The 12,788-nt window shown below is 52.9% G+C and overlaps 1 pseudogene; it reads right to left on the bottom strand.

Moving 5' to 3' along the window:
• Nucleotides 1-7,005: 7,005 nt before the first annotated feature.
• Nucleotides 7,006-10,443, bottom strand: LOC134432698 (class II histocompatibility antigen, B-L beta chain-like; annotated as a pseudogene).
• Nucleotides 10,444-12,788: the final 2,345 nt, after the last annotated feature.

Below are 12,788 nucleotides of genomic sequence, written 5' to 3'. Positions count from 1 at the left end.
TTCTAACCTTTTTTTAAGGTGCCCTGGGAATCCTGAACCTCATGTGCCCCAGGAACCATGAGTCTCGTGTGCCCCAGAAATCCTGAATGTTCTGTGCCCCAGGAATCCTGCACTTCATGTGTCCTGGGACTCCTGAATTTTGTGTGCCCTGGGAATCCTGAATTTCCTGGGCCCCGGGAATCCTGAACCACATGTGCCCTGGGAATACTGAATATCGTGTGCCCCAGGAATTGATCTGTTTTTGTGCTCTTGGAATCCTGAACCTCCTGTGCTCTGGGAATACTGAACTTCATTTGCTCTGGGAATTCTGAACTTCGCATATCTCAGGAATCCTGACTTTCGTGTGCCCCAGGAATCCTGAATTTCATGTGCTGTGGGAATCCTGAACTTCTTGTGCTCTGGGAATCCCGCATCTCCTGTGCCCTGGGAATCCTGAACTTCGCCTCTCCCTGCCCTGCTTGGAGCTGGGCTGCCGCTGTCCCGTCCTCACTGTTTTCTTCATTACCGCTCTGCATTTTCTCCACACCATAGCCACACCCTGCTGCCTTGCTGGCATGTCCCCACAGTTCCACCTCCCGTGAAAGTTCTGATACATCTCAAACCTTCTGATACATCTCAAACTTCTGACACATCTCGGTGTCATGGATTGCCAAGCAAATTGTATTCTATTTGCTATCGGGATGGCAGTTGTCTTCTGCTAATTGGGCAGTTTTCCTTATCTCTTCTACAACCACTCCTCCCTCCAGGGAACATCTGCTGATAACAGGCTATTGAATGTCACTGCATGGCTGATAAGAACTACAGCATCCCACTGGGAGATGTGAGCCCAGAGGGAGGGGCTAAGAATTCCTACCTGGATATAATCTGGAGATTCTGGAACACTAGCATGGCTTCTCCACTGGATTCCCAGAGGAACAGCAGCTGCCTCTTCATCCACTGGATCTTCAGAGGAAGACTACATCTTTCTACAGGATCCCTGCTGCAACAGAACCACCTCTGACACTGCAGGAGGGCTGCAGCCACATTTCCAATGGGATTGCTACCCACACCCTGACCCACAGGGTGTCAGGTTGTGTTCTGAGTCTGTCAGTTTACTGCATTGTTTATTTTATCTTTTTATTTTCTTCCCTAGTAAAGAACTGTTATGCCTGCTCCCATATCTTTGCCTTAGAGCCCCTTAATTCCAAATTTATAGCAATTTGGAAGGGTGGGGAGGGTTTACATTCTCCATTTCAGGGGAAGTTCCTGCCTTCCTTAGCAGATTCCTGTCTTTCCAAACCAAGATAGATTTTGGCACCCAACATGCGGCTCAAGGGCACAGAAACAAAAAGGGGATAACAGTTCTTGAGTAATCTAATTTTTGTGTGTGGCTATAGAAACCTCGTTAGGTGTCACCATGTGGTCCAGCTTACCCTGGTTTGGGTGGCATGTGATCGTGGCTACATTTCTCCCATTTGAAGGGCCTTATCTAAACATGGGTCCTGTAACCAGAGCTACTGTGGCTGTTATACAGTTTCCTTTACAGGTTAATAAGGTGAGCCATTAATGGATTTTTAAATTCCTCTGGAAGGCAGGCTCATGGATTCAGAGCTATCACACCCTATCTCTATGGTTTTGGGGTCACTTTAATAGTGATACCCACTGTGAGGCAATTACACCGGGAAATTTTCTCCCAGCCCTTCATCCAGCTCTTTGGGTCTTCTCCACCAGCTTTTGAAGGGCTCAAACCCTCTCTAAATGCTAATGATATCATACAGTGGCTAGTGTTGCTGATAGGCCTGTTAACCCTTTTTATTTAGCATTCAGAGATAAGGGAAGGCTGACTTGGATAAACACCCTGACACCTATGGTAATCACATATCCTCTGAACAGACAGACACAGCTCTCCCAGGATTTCCCAGGACAATAATTCAAACAATTATTATCTCTCTTTCTGTAATTGTTGTTTATAGATGTGGTTCTCCAGAGTGTGCTATTCATAGTTCACCAATAGTGCGGGAGGTTTTTACTTTGGGACCAATCAGGTCTCACCTTAGTGAGTCACATTATAAAAAGAGCCGCTACCTTCATTAAACGCTTTTTGCCTCCTGATCCACCTGAGGACTGGAGTCCTTCATTCTGTCCCTGACTCAACAGCGTCTTCCGGTGACCGCCGAGTGTACTGCAGCCTAGGCTGGAGGCACAGGGTCTGCTGGACTCCGATGTTTGGTGCAGCCAAGGTTGAAGAAACAGGACCTTAAGGGATCTGGCCGAGTTCACATCTGAGGCTGAACATGGGGGGAGGTCTGGTGACCCCTCGTGGAATCGCAGGACAGCCGGGACATGTCCCGAAATGAGTGACCCAGCGACCCTTTGTGATTGGACACCGTTTGTCCTCTTGGGTGAGGTAATGCTGCCTTTACCCCGTGTCTTTCTGAGGAGACTGGTCCCTTTCAGATCACGGGGTTAGGGGAAAACAACAGACCAAACAAATCTTCCCTGGGAGACCGAGAACTGAGTAGGGGACAGCTTTTCCCAACACAACAGACTGTCTGTCTCTTGAAGTGGACGCCTGCTGAGGGACAGGTTTTCCCTATAAATGGGGAACCAGCCTTCTAGAGATCAACAACTCATTCTGACCATGTGGAGGAATGTCATACGTCCCATGGGAATTGCAGTCTCGGATGAAGCACTCTGATCTGCTGGGCTGGACCAGACATCAGAGGTTCCTGGTGGAGTTGGGCACTGCACTGAGTCCGAGAACTTGGGAGGAATTGGGGGATTGCCTCTTAGACGAGGTTTGCAGAGGGGACACAGTCGTGTCCACACCAATTGTCACCTGGAGATGCATTTGTAAATCCCTTCGACGCAAGGCCCTGGGGAGCAGAACACTGACAAAGCCAACTTGTTTTTCACCTGTTGAGAAAAGTGCATATTATATGGCTCTAGGCAGATATTTACTATATGTATTATATTGTATTGATTAGTAGTATTAACATTTTAATAGTATTGTAAATGTAGTTTTGCAGTTAAAATGTAACATAATGACTTTTGGTGATTGGAAAAAATAACATGAATATGGTAATTATAGTAATTATGATAGGCTATATGTAAAAGTAAAGGTATAGATTGGTTCTGCTGCATTAAGATGCACAGCAAAGAAAAGTATATGATGCATTGTAACCAAAATTAAAGGGTCTCCAGGCCTGCCTGCGGCTGAAGCTGACAGCTGTAGGTGCAGCCTCTGTCGCCCTTGACCCTGAAATGCTGTAATATCTTGGATGGAATAAACTGCATTTTGAAGAGCCACCCTAAGTCCCACATCCCTCATTCAGGCTCTTACAGTGGCACCCAACGTGGGGCATCATTACTAAGAGCATGAGTGAGGGATGCAGGTCGCCAGGCCTTTCTGCAGCTGCAGCTGACAGCTGCAGGCACAGGCTCTGTCACCCATGACTCTGGACTGCTGTAACGACTTGGATGTAATAAATTGCATTTTGAAGAGCTGCCTGCAGTCCCACATCCCTCATTCAGGCTCTTACACCCCCTCATCCACATCTGAGACAGAAGGGTCCCCCTGGGATCTCTGAGAGCTACAAAACCCAGACCTCTGCCAAATCGCGTCAAACTTTTTCCACTGCACCAGCAGTGATCCCATGTCTATCATGCAACCATCAAAAAATGCTTGGCCTCCCACGAGAGACCATGCCTCCCTAGAGAATCCCTCTGAAGGGTTGGGAAAAAAACCTTGCTCTCTGGCCCACAGAAATAATCTTCCAAAATCACTCCAGGAAACAGAAACCCATTTCATTTCCAGGAGACCCTTTCAGAGGTACAAAAGCCAAGAATCCTCCATGAAACCCACAGGATTTGCCATTATCTCAAGAGCTGCAAGCAAAGTGCCAAAGGGCTCACAGCCACCACGCCAAAACATGGAAGGGGAGTAAAACGATATGACCTCAACCATGGCTGTTCAACACACCAAGGCCACCAGATGTCGCTACAGGACAGGAAAGAAAACAACGTGGACACGCAGCTCTCCCGAGGTAAAAAAGAGCACTTTTAATTTCTGACTCCAACATTTATAAATTTCCAAAAGTCACAGTGCAAGTGCCACATCTCCAATGACACTGGACAATCAACAGTCCATCAAATTTCTCCTCCTCCATAAAAGAATGCAAAACAATAAGTTATTTACATAAAGTCTGGGAGAAAGTTCATTACAAGAATGAAAACATCAGAAGGCTTTAAAAAATATAAAAAACCAGGGCCACAGGGCATTGTATTTTCCTTATCTCCTGTTAATGGGCCCATCAAAGCCTTGCCCCATAACTCAGAGATAACTCCCTCCAGGAGCCATTTCTGTTTAATGGGCAATCAAGGACCAATCACGACTCAGAATATCAGCCATTGGAAGATGCTCAGCATCCCCACTTGGATCTCATCTGGGCTTTGGGACAGAACAGGCAGCCCTTACCCACTGGTTTCCAGAGGACGAGAGCTACCAGATCTTTTCTACAGGATCACCACTTCAACAAGACCATTTCATCTGGACTGCTGCCACCACCCTAACTAGTAGGGTATCAGGTTTTGTTCTGACTCTGTCAGTAGTTTTATTTTGTATTGCATGTCTTTTGGGTTTTTTTCCCTTTTTGTAATAACTTGTATTTCTGACTTGTAGCCTCTCACTGCTTTTGCTTTCAAACCAGAACAATTGGCCACTGGCGATGGTTGTTTGGCTTGATTGACCAATTGGATCCAGGTGTGTGTTGTGACTGACAAGGGCCATGGGTTTTTCTTGGTAGTAAAGTATGGTATAACAAAGGGATTGATCAGCCTGCTGCAATCATAGAGTCAATGCTCATTATTCCCCTTGGGGGACCACTGCTAAAACAGGGACTGATGATTTTTCTTTCAGCACTGGACAGTCCTTTTTCCAATGCCCCCATTTCTTACAGGATGCACTCTGAGCCTTCTCTGGAGAGGAAGCTTTCTTGGGTGACTTTTCCCGAGTTGCCTTCTTGCTAGGCTGGGATTAACTCTTTCAGTTGGGCCCCTGTCTCAAAACACCTTCCAGGCAACCTCCTGTTTATCTTTGTCTTGAACTCCCTTAATCTTCTTATATCATTTGAAGCCTGACCCACACAAAACAAAACCAGGTGTGTGTGGAGGCCCTGGAGGGGCTTCTCCTAAGTTACACTCCATTGGCTCCTTTCCCTGTTCCTATGCCTGAACATAGGTGCTCCTGAGGCTCTTCCTCCCTTTTCCCTGATTGAGCCTTACCTTGATACTGCCTGGAGACCGAGGTCAGCTGGGAGGCCCCTGGGAGAGAGAGCTGGACCTTGGGGGAGAGTGTGTGTCTGAGAGGAGAACATCTGACCGCACGGCTGAATTAAACATCTGTGGACATTATGCAAAAGACTTTTTTGCTTCTTTTCCTGGACTTTACTAACAACAATTCAAGCTGCAACAAATGGCACCCAACGTGGGGTGTCCGGATTAGTCTGAGACCTCTTCTCTGGAAAACAGCCACACTAGACCACCCCGAGAATTTTCTTACCCCAGTGTGGTGAGTTTGAAATTTTATTTCCTTCCTCCTTGTACTCTCAGGTGTTGGGAAGAGACTGGGCTAAGATGGAGACAACACTCATCCACGCACAAAAAGAAGTTTACCTCTACCTTAAAGAGTGTTTTCCTCATGAAAATTTTTGCTTTTCAGAGGAGGAGTTGAAGTATTTTGCACAGTTGTTAAGCATTTTCCTTTTATTTCAGGGAACTTAGCCCTAACCAATGATTCTTAGAAGTTCTTTGTGAAAGGTCAAGAGCTAACACAGAATTGCGTTCTTTATTTGGTATGCTGATAAAATGTGCTGTGAGTCTTGGGGATGAACACCAGCTGAAAACCCCTCAACTGTGTTCCCCTCTTCGTGCCCCTGCACCCCCTCCCCTGTTGTGGGGAGGGACTCCCCCGGGTTCTCCCGTCCATAGTCCTGCTGCCCAAGATGATGAACACATGGCAGGGGCCGCGGGGTCTCCCTTTCCACCCTCAGGTCCCCACACCTCCTCTGCAAGACATGGCAGGGGTGGCAAGAGCCGTAGCCCCTCGCACAGGGCTGCCACCGCTCCATACCCTGCTGCGGCTCTCCCCTCCATGGAAAGCCCGCGGCTGCCCCGCCGGCGCTCAGCAAGGCCAGAGCGAGCCGGCCGATACTTGCTGTCCAGTGCTCCTTTGGGCAGAGGGCGGGCGAGACCAGTGGGCCCAGGGCACCGCTGTCACAGGGCAGGCGGACAGCCCCGCCAGGGGATGGCTCAGAAGCGCACTCTTGGCAGCGAAACTGCTGCTCCCCACCCACCGTCGCTGCTCTGAGAGCCCCGCACTGGCCATGCCCGCAGAAACCTGCTGAGACAGACCCTTGGGAGGGGGCCAATCCTGCATGCAGCCGCCAGTGCCGGGAGCAGAATGCACTTCGCTCCGCAGCACACCAGCACCAGCAACGCATCCGGAAACACCAACACAAACCCACTGGCAAAGGTAGAAAGGTCCTTGCCATGAATGTTTTGGGGACAGTAAAATGGTTCAACAAAAAAAAACAAATACGGTTTCATAACCTGGAATGATAACAAAGATGATGTGTTTGTTCATCAGACTGTTATAAAAAGGAAGAAATACAGGAAATACCTCCACAGTCTAAGACATGGAGAAATTGTGGAATTCAATATAACACAAGAAAAGGCCCCCGAGCAGCTGATGTGACAGGACCTGGTGGAGTTCCAGTGCAAGGTAGTAAACATGCACCAGACTACATCAAAACACACAGAGAAAATAGCCCTGCCACCTTTCCTGATACACCCAGAACATTTCAGATCACTGCTCTGTCTCACCCAACACCCATCTATCCTAAGTCTCAACCTGGTCCTGAAGCTAACACTGGAAAGCTGATCAGGAAAGGCACACAGATATCAGGGTAGTCAATGTACATCCCATCTCCAGCTCCCCTCATCACTTTGCCAGTCCACAGTGAACACTCATCCTTCAGAGTTGTTCAGCCATATCGACAGCAGGTGTTTGGGGAAGATGACCTACCAGCAAGCGAAAATGAAAAGCCTTCCAGTCAGATAAGTGCCATTTTTTCTAATACCCTTCCCCAATTCCTGTGGCCTTCCCACCCCCCTCTCACCTTCCCCTTTTCCTTTCCATTGTCCTATTACCCCTCCATGTGAGGGCCATGAGATGACTGCGATCATGAGATAACAACAACCATGACCCAACCACAGCTAAGAGATGACCATGACAAGATTGTGGCAAATGAGTTGAACATGACATGATCATAAAATGACCGTGACCGTTACAATGACCATGGGATGACCGTTACAATGAGATAACCATGACTGTGAGATGACCATGAGCATGTGATAATTGTCACCGAGAGATGACCATGAGATGATCACAACACACCATGGCCATGTGTGATCATGATTGTGAGATGACTGTGAGCTAAGATAACCATGAGCTTAAGATTATGGTCATCAGGAAATGACCATCACCCTGAGATGGCCATGAGATGACCGTGACCATGACACTACCATGATCGTGAGATGACCATCACAGTCAGATTACTATGAATGTGACCATGACAGGACCATGACCATGAGATGACCACGAGCATGAGATGATTGTGACCATGACATGACCACAATACAACCATGACCATGTGGTGATCAAGACCATAAGAATGATGGCTTGCATTGTTGCGTTCATATTTTCAATATTCTGTACTGTGCTAGTATATAACTCTGAAATTCATATCAAGTGTTAGCAAGTTCTCTTGTGAGTGACAGCAGGGCTGGGGGGACACACAACCCCCCGAAAATCAGCGGAGCGGGGACAGAGCGGGGGGTTCCGGCCGGGCCCGAGCCCATGGGCAGGGGCTGCGGCTGCCGTCGGCTCAGGAGCTCTGTGGGCAGAGAAAAGGGGGCGACACCGGGCTGGGGGCCCCGGCGGGAGCGCACACGCTCCGCCACGGCGGGGACGCCACCCCCGGCATCCGCCCTGACCTTCTTGCACAGGGAGAAGCCGAGCCCCAGCGCCAGGAAGACGGAGCCCAAGACGAAGCCCCCGATGCCCGTCAGCATCTTGCTGCGGGCGGCGTCCGGCGGCATCTCTGGGGGGTCCGCAGGGCTCAGCACCCCCAAAACCTCTCACCGACACCCCAAGCCCCTCCCAGCGCCCACCCTGTTACCCACCCAGCCCAGCCAGGACTCTGTGAAACCTCCCCCCGATCCCTTTTTGGCCTGCCCAGGAGCCACCAAAGCCCCTCCCGTCCCTCTCAGCATCCCACAGCCCCCTCCCAGGTGCCCCCAGCGCCCCAGGACCCCCAAAGCCTCTCGCAGTCCCTTGGCAGCCCCAGCAGGACTCAGCCAGAGCCCTTCCAGGCTGTGCCCAGCACAACCGAGCTCATGGGGAGCCCCGCTTTGCCATCGCCGATCCCCTTCCAGCCCCTCCGGGCTCACTGCAATCCCTCCCAGTCACAGCCAGCACCCCAAACTCCCTCCCAGTCACACCCAGCACCTCCAAACTCCCTCCCACGGCCCACCCAGAACCCCCCAACCCCATCCCACCCTCTCCAGCATCCCCCAGACCCCTTCCCAGCCCTTGCCCAGCCCCCAGCCCCTCTCCCTCTTCCAGCCCGGGTCTCTCCAGCTCCCTCCCAGTGCCTCCCAGCACAGCCCAGTGCCTCTGCCAGCGCCCCCAGGGGCTCCCCCGTACCCCAGTGCCGCCTCAGGGGCTGCTCCAGGCTGACGTGCTCCACCTGGCAGCTGTAGCTGAGCCCGCGCCGGGGCGGCGTTTCCAGCAGCACCAGCAGCTGGTGGGTCCAGTCCCCGTTGGGGACCACGTCGGTGGCCACCACGTGCTCCGAGAGCTCCTGCTGGCCCTGGAACCACCTCACCTGGATGGCAGCAGGGTAGAAATCCATCACGGAGCAGAGCAGGCGGCCGGGGTCAGGCTGGGAACTCGAGGGGGGCACTAGCGAGATGGACACGCTGGGGGGCACTGGGAGAGAGAGAGAGCGGGGACACACTGGGTTCAGCTGGGGGGCACTGGGAGAGAGAGGGGAGGGCTGGGAGGGGCTGGGGAAGGACTGGGATGAGCTGGAGCGGCAGTGAGAAAGAACGAAGGGGATGCGGGGCACTGGGAGAAAGGCTAGAAGTCTGAGAGTGAACTGTGAATGAAGTGGGAATAGACTGCGAATGGGCTGCGAGGGACTTGGAGGGACTGTGCTTGCAATGGGAGGGATTTTGTGGCGGTGGGATGAACTGGGAATGAAGCGCGAGGCACTGCGAGGCAGAGTCCAGCGCGGGGCACTCGGAGTTGCGGGTCTGCCTGGCAACAGGAGAGTCATCATAGAAACTCGATCTGATTGGCTGAAAAGCGTCAGCTTCACCCGTCGCTGAAATGGACCCGGGGGGGGGCCACTGATAGGGATTGGGATGGACTGGGAGGGACTGGAGGCCCCGGGGATGGGCACAAAGAGGGCTGAGGGCTCTGGGCGATTCTCAGGGATCCAGGGGCTCCAGGGTTACTGGCAGGGCAGGGCCCGAGGGGACACGCTCTGCCCCGCGCTCACCTCGGCGCTCCACAGTGAACGGGCGAACCACCTCGTAATTGTCCCGGCAGTATCAGTCCACCGTTGTCCGTTGTTCCTCCATCCATTTCGGGTCGCTGTTCATCTCCCTGGCAAACCTCTCCCCATAGGGGGTGAACCCCACGTGCACCCCCACATCGCTTTCGAACACCACGTACGTCTCCCGGTTATAGATGTACTTCTGCACGAACCTCACCTTCTCCGTGCCGTTAATGAAGTAACACTCATGCGTTCCCACGGGCAGGAACACCGCTACGAGTGCAGGACACAGCTCAGGGGGTGCCCCCCCAGCAGCCCTTAGCAGCACCCCAGAGCTCCGGGGGCCACCCCGGATCCCCACTCCGCACCCCCTGTGCCCCACGGCCGCCATGGGACCTTCCTGCCCGCGCTGCCGCTTCCTCTATGCCGCCCTTCCCCTATTTCCTCTTCCACATCCTCTCCCCTCCCACATCCAGCCACTCCCAAATCACTTTTGGGGTGCCATTTCCCCATTTTCCCACAAATTCCCTAATCCTCACCCCTTCGGGACCAGTTTTGGGGTTCCTCCTCCCCTTTCCCCCCCTTCCCCACCCTCTCCCACCCCTCCCTCCCCGCCCCTCAGCCCCTCCCGCTCTCCCTTTGGGGGGTCCCCTCCTCCTCCCCCTCCATTCCGGGCTCTCCCCTTCGCCCCCTTTTCCCCATTCTCCCCTCCTGTCCCAGCGCCTCCCGCCCCCCGCTCACCCGACAGCTCCGCGCCCGCAGCCGCGGGGGCTCCCAGCACCACCAGTGCCACCAGCAGGGCCCCAGCTGCCGCCCCTCGCCCCATGGCCGGGGCCGGGCAGGGAGCAGCAGCCCCAAAGCAGCCGCGCTGCGCTGGGAGCGCCAGTCCGGAGCAGGGCGGGCTCGGCAGCGCCGCGCGCTCTCATTGGCTGCCGCCGCTTGGGGGCAGCGATCGGCCACGGGCTCCGCCCGGCAACCGATGAGAAAATCTAACGCCCCGAGCTTTCATTGGCTAAACCGCCTTATGCCTGCGTTGTCATTGGCTGAGGACTTTCCGGGACGCTGCAGCCCCGGGCTGGGGTTTTTTGGGCAGGGGGAACCTTGGGGCGCTGGGCAGGTGGGGGCGGGGATGGAGAGGTGCGGGCTGTGCTGGGCCAGCCAATGAGAGCCGCTCATTTCACATTTAACCCCTATTTTTGGGTTACTGAGCTCGTTCAGGATTTTCTGTTCGGAACCCTTGGTCCCGCTGTCCTGGTTTGAAAAGGAAGTGAGTTTTTTGAGATGCTGTGGTCAAATCAATCAGGGCTCAGATTTGAATATTGGCCCCTGGTGTGGCCCCTGAGGACATGGATACGTCTCTGAGCACACAGGGGGTTAAAAGCAGAGAACTCCCAGGGGAAGCTCTCTTGGTTCCGGTGGGTGAAAGGTTCAGAGCTGCCCTGCCCGGCTGCGGGCTGGGTGCGGGAGGGGAAGCCATGCGGCCGGATGAGGAGAGCCGGGCCTTGGACAGAGAAAGGAGGTGAAGGCCCCTGCAGGATGGAAGGGTGGTTTAGCAGTGCCAAGTGTCTCCTGCAATCTGCCATCAGGGACCTGGCCAGGTGAGTTTTGTTTCCAAGGGAAATGGCTGGCGTTGCTGTTCAGGGGCCTGTGTCCCGGAGTGGCCAGCTGGCTGCTGAAATTCCACATTGTGCAGGATGCCTCCCAGACTCAAGTTGGCACCAGTGCCCACTCGGGTTGGTTTGATAGTGCCAAGTGGCTCCTGCAATCTGCCATCAGGAACTTGGTCTGATGAGTTTTGTGTGCAAGGAACAATGGTGGCGTTGGTGTTCGGGTGCCTGTGGTGCTGAGTGCCCGGCCGTCTGCTGGGGTTCTGAAATCCAGGTCGCCCCTGCCCCATCCCTCATTTCCTCCACTGACCACGGGTGACTCCCTGAAGCAGCTCATGGGATCCTGAACGCGGCTCTGGGAGACACGCAGACATTGCTGAGGGGCAAAGATGGGGGGGCTGGACAGCTGGAGAGCTGACCCTGAGGGTTGGATTGCACAGGACACGGGGTGCCAGGCAGGGTTAGGGTACAGGTGCCACCCTCATGGTGGGACAGCCCCAGAGCCCTCCCAGCAGCTGCAGGCAGTTACCCCGATTGGAAGGTAGAGATGAGGTTTGGAGGCCACAGAGTTACAGGTAGGAGTTGAACAGCCTTTTAGGGGTTTTATTATTTTTTTTTTCAGGGATTTTAAAGGATACTTTAGGGAGCTTTTTAAAGGAGATTTTAGGAATTCTATGGGAATGTATAGGATACCTTTAGGGCTTTTAAAAGAACTTTTTAGGGTGTTTTAAGGGCTGTCTTAGTACTAACTGGAATTGTTAGTGGTGTTTTGGGGTATTTTGGGGACTCTTTTAGGACTACTTAAAAGGTTTTAGGGCTTTTTAAAGAGTATTGAGGGTATATGGAGAACTTTTCTTATGACTAGGGTATTTCTAGGGTTTTGGGGGGAATTTTTTAGGCTTTTTTAGGATCTTATCAGGGCATTTTCAAGATTTTAGGGGTATTCTCAGAGCTCTTTAAACAATCTCTAAGTAGTCTCAAAAGGTTCTTTGGGGATTTTTAGGGGTGTTTTAGGGGCTTTTTAAAAGTAGGGTGTTTTTAGTGTATTCTGAGGCTATTTTTATATTTTTGTGGGATGTTTAGGACACTTTGAAAACTAGGCCTTTTTTAGGGAATTGAGAGGGTTTTTTAGGGTCCTTTCAGGGCATGACAGAGGCTGAGGGGCAGCTTGAGGGGTACTGTGGGGGCTGGAGGGTGGCAGAGGCTGGGAGCTGAGGGAGGAGCAGGGAGAGGGGACAGTGGGTGACACACAGAGATGCTGAGGGTGGCAGGGGCAGCTGGAGGATGACGCCGAGAAGCTGGGGACTGAGGGGCAAAGGAAAGGGATTAAGGGTGACACACAGGAGCTGAGGGGCAGCTGAGAGGGGCCTTAAGGGGCATTGGGGGGCTCAAGGGTGACAGACAGAGCCTGAGGGGTTGAGGGAGGGCTTGAGTGGTCAAGGGAGAAGGCTTGAGGGCTGCACAGTGCACTGGAGATCAGAGCTACAGAGAACAGCTTAGGAGGCAAGTTAGGGTACAGGTGCACCAGCCCTCAGCCCAGCCCTAACCTCAGCCTAAGCAGCCCCCCTAACAACAGCAC

Source organism: Melospiza melodia (genome assembly GCF_035770615.1).
Source record: "Melospiza melodia melodia isolate bMelMel2 chromosome 7 unlocalized genomic scaffold, bMelMel2.pri SUPER_7_unloc_1, whole genome shotgun sequence".
Taxonomy (NCBI): Eukaryota; Metazoa; Chordata; class Aves; order Passeriformes; family Passerellidae; genus Melospiza; species Melospiza melodia.
Note: the sequence above shows the minus strand (reverse complement) of the source record. Positions and strands in the feature narration are given on the sequence as shown.